Genomic DNA, 8,789 nt, shown 5'->3' on the forward strand with positions numbered 1-8,789 from the left:
TAAAAATTAGAAAAAGATAAAGAGTAAATTAAACATTTATGCATTCGCCGGATATCGCATCACTGAAGAAACTTCCGTTCGAGATATGGAGTAACAATTTCGGCGTGAATAGAGCGTTTGACGCACAGAGCGTATATATCTCTTCGGAAGTTAACTCGCGCATAGTTTACGCGCGCAGCAAGTTCCTTCTGGTATCTATCTTTCCCGACGAATCTGGACATCTAAACTTGGCCTTCGAATGCAAGCTCTCCTTCTGGATGAAGTTTATTAACGGTGCAGAGCGTGTGCGAGAGACAGAAAGGGAGAACCCAAGTCGCGCGAAAGCACCGATAACCGGAACTATTTGTTAGAGCCCCCGAGTGTGATACGCATATTCGCGCCCGACAACATGTACTTCGGGCCTTTATACGAATATAAAGCACGCTTTCATGCTTTTCGAACGCCACGTTCTGCCGCGTGCCGTCATATACAGGGTGTTTCGATCTCGTCGCGTCGTATAATATTTCGCAGTGAGCAAAATCATCCAAAATTCAACTTGTATGAAAATAATCAAGATGCTTACTGGACAGTTACAAAATCTTAGAATTACTTTGATGATCAAATAACATTTTCAGATTTATACCTAAATTCTTATATATTTCAGTAAAAGTATTCTTTTTGTATATAATTAAAAATATCATTAGATACGACAATTAATAATAAATAAAAACTGAAATTTTTCTAGGTATAAATTGCGAGCTATGATATTACTTTATATTTATCTAATATATTTAGAGGTATACATAAATATATATATTTTTATTTATTTATATATTTATGTAATATTACTTTATATTTCTCGCGATGTACGTGCTGCGCAGCTTGTACATTTTTTCTGACAGTGATTGTAAGACAGCAACTTTGCCTGTTACTATTAAAAAGTGAGGAAGATATTCCCAATATCGCGTACGAGCCTTTGCTGCTAAAATACGGTCTTTCTTCCCTTCACGTATCCCTCGATATATCCGCTATGCGAAACTGCACTGTTACTCGAGTCGTGAGCGATTCCCAGAATACACGCGTAAGATCGGATTTACCAAAGCCTGCGTGAAAGCGGCACGTTTGCTATGGTATACGTGGTGTTCCATTAAATTTTCGTCAAACCCGCGCATACTTTGATCAATTTGATGTCGACTTTCCATCGCGACAATTTAAATAGAAACGTAATTATTGACTTAATTAATGTTGAAAATTACAAAAACTTATCAAAGTTTGAGAACCGCGAGCAAAAATAACAAAGTGCCATTCTTCAATCAACTTCGAAGAGCTCCTATTTCAACAGAATCTCCGTTACAATTTTATCGAGATGATTGAATACAATCGAATATCGGTAGACTAAAAGTACCATTTTCCTCGTATATTTTGTTTTGCCCGCGGTTAGCTATTTGTATTTGTAATTGCACCGACGCGACGTGGCAAACTGCAAACCGCTCGCGATCCATCACCTTCCATTTCCTCTATTTTCACCTCAGCGTTGCTCGAGCGTGATAAAGAATGTGTATAGCAACCGATGATGCATTACTCCGTTCAATCAGGGCGCTCGATAATCGCACCATCGAATTACCGTCGTCATGTGTACTCGCACACCGAGACACGAGTGACGAACGTATCATTTCTCCAGAGAGACGCAGTTCCGCCTGTAATCGTCGACACGGGCACTTGTCGATTGCGCGCCAAGTGGATCTTGTTATAACTATTTCCTGTGCCTTGAGTTTTCTTTAGTCCTTCTATACGTTCTGCGTTCGATGTGAAACCGGAGGTGATCTTCCTCGCGAGCGAGCACGCGTTTCGCACTCATCGCGTTCCCAACAATCATCGCGCTTAATACAGCGAGTAGCAATGCGAGAACAGGCTTCTTTCGCGCGAGCAACAACATTGGATATTTTCCTGTTCTGTTGTGATACGTGAGAGTTCAACCAGAAAAGTCGATGTACTCGCTAAAGCGTTTTTTGTCCGCGTTATCGAGAGCGACACTCATTTCAAATCATAATTTTAATTCTCGATCGTGGAATTTTGCATCTTTCGTAAGCAATTAGGGTCTTTGAGCTTCAGTGCAGATTTTTTATATAATTCTGCACTAAAAATTTGAAAAAAATTCTTACATGTGATTATAAAATGTCTGATCATTTTCTATGATTGAACATTTTATAAAATATATAAATCGTGCCAGAAAATTCATACTGAGGAGAAAAATTCAAGCCTTGACTTTAAAGTAATCAGTATATTCAGTCCAAAATGATCTTAATTGATATTTGCACATAGTTTACTTTATTAATGAATCTTTGTTTAAAGTTAACGTAATTGAATAATTTTTTTCAATTTGAAAGTCCGAAGAATAAGATTATGCAATTTAAAATATAGGGTTGTGAAAAAAACATTTATTAAAACAACTTTTTAAACGTATAATTAAAGAAAGAAAATGTCCACCGAAGCCGCGATTAGGGTTAAAATTTCGAATAGACGGAAAAAATTAAATTGTCAAACGGTGCATAAATAAAAACGATAATTGGTTCAATGATGTTTTTAGTACGCGTTACCGCCGTTTGTACAAAGTACTCGGAACCTCCAGTAATAACGTTACAACGTTCTGCGAGGAGAATCCCAATTTGATACACAGGCTCGTAATAATCTCCCGCGGGGTCTAGTAAGCAAGATTGTCATGTCGGGGATACCTTTTATCTTCCTATAAAACGACGTAAGAGCGCGCTCGCACACATTTCGCGGGGCCGCAAATACATGGGGCGTAGGTAGGTGCTATCGCAAGGTTGGCGGTAAACGCGATTTCTTTTGTTCCCGCGCGTTTACAAGCCGCATACACCTACATATACTATTCGCCTTACGAGCGCGAGTAAACTGCGGCTGAGAAGGATCACTGATCTCGTCACGCCCCTTTCTCCGTCGTTCCACCTTCCTTCAGCCTTTCCTTCTCTCGCACCTTCCGCCTGTGTGTACGCGCGCTAATTAATCAGGGAATGAATTATGGATTCATGCGCTCGCCTAATTGGATCCGTCGCCCCATGTAGGCGCGAAGAGCTCGCTCTCAGAAAACGTCCGCTCTTGCGATTCACCTTAGCTTTTGATTGAGAAAGAGAGAACGTCTAACGATAATTGGCGGTAGAATGGATCTAGTTGAACCGCTATTGCCATCGAAATGAGCTTATCGATATACACTGCCCGAAACGTACTTCGCGCTGCATGGGTGTAAGTATTCGAACTTTAATGATTTCGTCGTTGGCGCACATTCGCATCGAGAATTTGATTTGTTTCGCGGATAAGAAGTGAAAAGACGTCTAGACGATGAGTAATTGTTTAATATTGCCTAGCTAATTACACACCGTTTGATATATCAAAGAAACAATAATAACCCAATCTTTTGAGTAAATGACATTTTATTTTATTTTTAACTTCCACGTGTGTCAAAATGTAAATTAATTAATTAATTTTTTGTGGTTAGTTTTAAAGTGAACATCATCCACATTGGGTGGTATTCATAGTCTATTCTTATTCTAAGATGCAACGTCGTGTCTTAAGATGCAGATCTGAGATTGTACTTAAAACAATCACAGATATATAAGAATCTCTGCAGAAATATAAAAATCGACTATAAATACAGACCATTAACATATGCATTTACTAAATAATAAACTGGGTTATAATTTGTGACACTATAAATTTAACAGTGAAAAATTCGGTTATCGCCCTGGTACAAATTAATTCCGCCAAAGCGCAATGCAAAGTGTGAAATAAAGCAATCTAGATTCTTTGAGTAGCCCCTTTTTGGTCGTTATTAAGAATATGTTAACAAAGTAGATAGAAGTCGGTCGAGCTGATTTTTCGTTACAACCGCAACGATGCAGAAAATGTTAGCCACGTTTTCCATTCGCTATATTCTCGAACGTTCCGATGAAAACGTTGATAAGGTATATTACTCGCTTTGTACCCGGTCATAGAAAGGCCCAGCTCGCGGCTAACTGGAGATGGCAGAAAGGATGAGAGAAGGCAGAGGGCGGTCCTGTAAGAGCTGTGGAAGATGAACGAGTCGTTGCCACGTTCAGTATTTACTTTTCACGTGCGACGAGCAGCAAAAGCAACGATCTTCCCGGCGCGTCTCGACGCCGCGGAGAAGCCAGCTGGAACCGGCCGAGCTGTTTTTCTCGGAGAAAGAGAGAGGCCCTCGCTTCGTTGTCGACGAGCGCGAACGAGATGAAACTTTAAAATCGTAAATCATCGTCCTTATACGCCGCGCGGATGATGGCGCGTGTAGAGAAGCGAGAAAGCAAAGAGAAGCTCGGAGAAAAAAAGAGAAGATCGAGAGATAAATGGGTAAACAGGTAGACGAGTGCGTGGAGATAGGAATGGAGGGATCAGAGAGAGAGAGAGAGAGAGATTTGCTGTTCGTTATGCGACTGCTTTTAAAATTCGTATATCCGGGACGATCTGTCGTCTGTCTATCTGACATATTGATCTTGATCAAAATATATCCCGAAGAATCTCTTTCGGGATTTCTCACAATTATGCGAAAAACACGAGATCATACAAGGTTCGAGCTTCAATCCTTGACACACGAGATAACACGATGATTCGACGATGTTTATCACGGTAGCCAAAAGATCTTTAACTTTTTATCATTTCTGAACGGTTGTAACAGATCTGCAATTGAAACGATGATAACGTATAATTTTTAGAGAGTGAGTGTCTATTTTTCAAATCGCACAGTTTTTTTCTGAATATAGGTATATATAATATATATAAGATTGATTATATAATTCAATATATTTCATTATATTTTTTACCTCAAAATATTACACTATTTCAGCGTCATTGTAGTGGTTTTCCTGTCTTGTAACGTAATTTTCCAGATTTTAAATGTTTTAGAAACTTCAGCAATAAATATAAAATCTGAATCTTTATGATTAGTAACGCAACATTTTACGAGGTAACGAATATCTGAAATGCGCTGGTAATGTGCATTTGGCATCGTGCCTCGCGGAAGGTAGATTTCGCAATTAACCCTTAATTAAGATCGCAGGAAAGTCCGATTTATGGCAACTGTCCTTTACGAGTTCTCTTAATGTGTCGAGCGTAGATAAGCAACCGGCTTTTCGCGTTTACCTTACGAGCAGTCTCGCACCGCTTAATTACTTGTAAGAATTAAATAGCATGTCGTACATCTTCACACAGGCTTAAGTGAAAATCTTATATCTAAAAATAAAAGGAAAAATAGCAGTACAATCGTATTATTCTTAAGAAAAATTGTAGACTTCTATTTGTATTCCGCGTTAAACGTGGTTTCTACTTATTTCCGAGTCTTGGCTATCTGTTATAAATATCAATTTTAATGTTACGACTGAGAGAAATGCAGCCAAGAACTTCTTATAACTGGTTTTTTTTTAAATGTTGCAACAATCCAGTGGAAATGCGAGTACATTAAACTGTTTGCGTTGTTATTAGTGCTTTACGGGTTATACAGTTTTGTTGTATTTATTCTTCAAATTCAATCTTCGATTTCATCGTAAATCACGATTTTTTTAAATTTTAATTCCCATAATTTTTAATAACGATAATTTAACATTTTTTATATTATTAGGTTTCTCGTTCTGATGAAGTGAGCTACAATATTTACATTTGCATTCCATTGGCATTCTAAGAATGGATATAGATACAAAAGATAACCCACGAAACAAATATTTTACCAATTATTTTTCATGCATTTATTATAACTTTGATAGATATTCTTAGCATTACAGTACCGTTTATTTGCATGTATTATATATTTTATATACATAAATAGCTAATAATTGATGTCACCTCGTTTTGCTGTGCTGATTACTTTCCAAGCTTTAGAAAGTTACGGCGCTGTGAGTGTGAATGCCAGTTCAAGCACGTGGGAAGCGCTTTTCACGAGACAAATTGGCGACATTATCGTGACGGCTAACTGCGAAATCCGTTAGTGTTACAACGAGAATCTAACCATTGCAAAAATGTTACAACCTCGATAAAAAAGATTAATTACGCGTTAGTTTTCGTACTGAAATTTGCGACGAAAATTTCCACACGGAAAGTTTTACTGAAATGTTTAAAAAATATGGATTTGAAAATAATTTTAGATCATCAAAATAATTGTGTAAAACGTTCAAGGCTGATGAAATATCAAAACTTTTTGCAGTATAAACATACTTGAGTTTGCTATATAATTATTTTAATAATTCAACAAAATTATATTTTTTCAAGATCTGTATCTAGTTAAATTTTTAGATATTTTAATAAAATTATTCTTTTCATGCTTGATAAGACTCACGGAAGGTAACTTTCATAAAACAAACTTTAAACATGAGAAATATACAATATTGAATTAATGAGGAATAAAATCATAATTAATTAAAAAATAAATTATAATAATGAATGAATATATTGTGATATAATAATAATTATCGAAGTAACCATACAACTAGTGAAGATGAGCGATCGAATGATAAGACTAAGTTGATCGTGATAACACTAACAAAAATAACCACGAAGGTGAAACGATAGCAAATGTATTGAGTAAGCTGTTACTAGTATTAAAGCTTCCTGGCAATCACGATTCCATAATTGAACTAGTTTGTATCGTGTCTATCCTATCTGACTTTACGTCAATATTGCAGGGAATCTACAGGAAGGTCAACAAAGTCAAGATACGGTTCGCTCGTTTGAGAGTGTTTGCGTTTGTGCCTGTTTGAATTTGAAAATCAATTTCCCAGTGGCATACAGTTATTATTTCTATATGTTTCTACAAATAAGAGGTTGTCCAAGTTTAATGACAAAAACCTTTTTAGCCTCTCTAATCCAATTTTCATTAGTATTACATAAAAAATTTAAATAATTGAAACCAAAGCAAATTAAGGCTGTATTCTAAAATTTACTGAAAATCTATGTGTCCATAGTAAACTATAGATTTTCAGTATTGGTAGTAATTTTTGAAACACAGTCTAATATTACTGATTAAGCAATTATAGAATGGTAGTTTATTTAACGTACTATTTGTTCGATTTAAGAAAAATACTAAAATACTAAATACTAATATATATAGTATCAAATTTTAATATAACACATCAAATATTAGTAATGTTTATTGTATATTCTCCTATCAAATTGTTATCATTATTATCAAACACGTAGCGTTAAACGTAATCATCCCTTTCCCAGCCGACTTCTTGTTTAACACGAAATTTGAGATAAACGTGAGATGAGAATCCAGTGGGCTCGTACAGCGATAAACGTGCGGTAGGAATGCAGGGTAGAGAATGGCGAGAATTTCTTCGCTCAGAATTCGCAGCTGGCGGCTCCCGTGTGGTCGACGCCAATGCAAATCGCTACCGATGCATCACGGAGCTGTCAACCGTTCGTTGCGTTCGCGATAAAGTTTCCCCGTTCGTCGTCCGCTTCAACGGGCCCAGGGAGAAACAGGTCGGGCACGACCGATACGCAACGCTTGCGTCGTCCCTGTCTAACATGCCTAACGTGGAGCAAATCCTGCCGCGTTTACATGGATTATCTGCAAACCAACGAGATAAAGTATACAACTCGACGTCGACGCACGATAATATTTTCAAATGTCCTTCGCCAAATATTACTTCAAACTTGGAAGGTATATAAAGATTAAATATTACTTCAAACTTGGAAATAAGGATTAAAATCCTAAAAGCACATCTTTCTCATAGAGACACATCTTCTTTCAGATAAATCTAGTCATACATGGAAAGGCGATTTTGTTGATATAAATGTGAAGATAATTTTGTAGAATCAGAATGAAGCAATTACATAGGAATTTCAAATATAATGAATAATACTGTAAAAAGTTTTGATATTTTAACAACCAGTTTGAGCGTTCTATATAATTATATTGATGGTACAACAAAATTATTTTCAGATCTGTATTTAGTTAAATTTTTAGATACTTCAGCAAAACCATCTGTTTCGTGTAGAAATGGCTAGACTACAACTTATGTATTTTTAAGATTTATAGCACCAAGAGAGATGACAGAAATTACGTTATACACTTCGTAAGATCTTAACTCGATCTTAACTTTACCATAAGTAAACCGCCGCAACTTCAGTAAGTCGATCACGCGAGTGTATTAAAGATATTAAACTCGTATTTTTTTTTACGTAGTTTCAGAATGATTTTTTTCTCTCTGTCAAGAAAATTCTTATATAAAGATTATTATCGCTGAGTCTAAAATCCGAATCATATTACGCATTATGGATGCGGATTCGATCAATGATTCACAGTTTGTAAACCGAATCCAATCCGTATTCATAATGCATGGTGTGTGATACGGGTTTAAATGTCACGTTATTTAATACGTCTACGAGATTGCATACGTATTAAAATACGATCTGCATATTTCTAGAAGTATCTTCTAAAGAGATCACGCACCTGCGAACGCCATAGGACGGTGTCGTTTAAAAACACCTTGCTCAGACGAGACGAGTAAGTACGTCATTATTTTGCACTTCCCTTAAGGAAACAGTGACTTTTTCATAGAGACAAGATGAAAAGGAAAGAGAAGCCGTCGTCGTCGTGACGGCTCCCCTGGCAGTTTCTCTAGACCCGCACATATACGTATATGCACGAGCGCGGACGCGACCGGAATTATTTGCGCACTGCGTACATCAAGAAATCTTACCTCGACCGATCGCGAACTCGCCCGGTGAGGATTAATTAATCGCCGCGCGGATAAAACGAAGCCCGCCGTCGAGAGCAGGCG

The sequence above is a fragment of the Cyphomyrmex costatus genome, unplaced genomic scaffold (assembly GCF_001594065.2).
Source record: "Cyphomyrmex costatus isolate MS0001 unplaced genomic scaffold, Ccosl1.0 scaffold30, whole genome shotgun sequence".
Taxonomy (NCBI): Eukaryota; Metazoa; Arthropoda; class Insecta; order Hymenoptera; family Formicidae; genus Cyphomyrmex; species Cyphomyrmex costatus.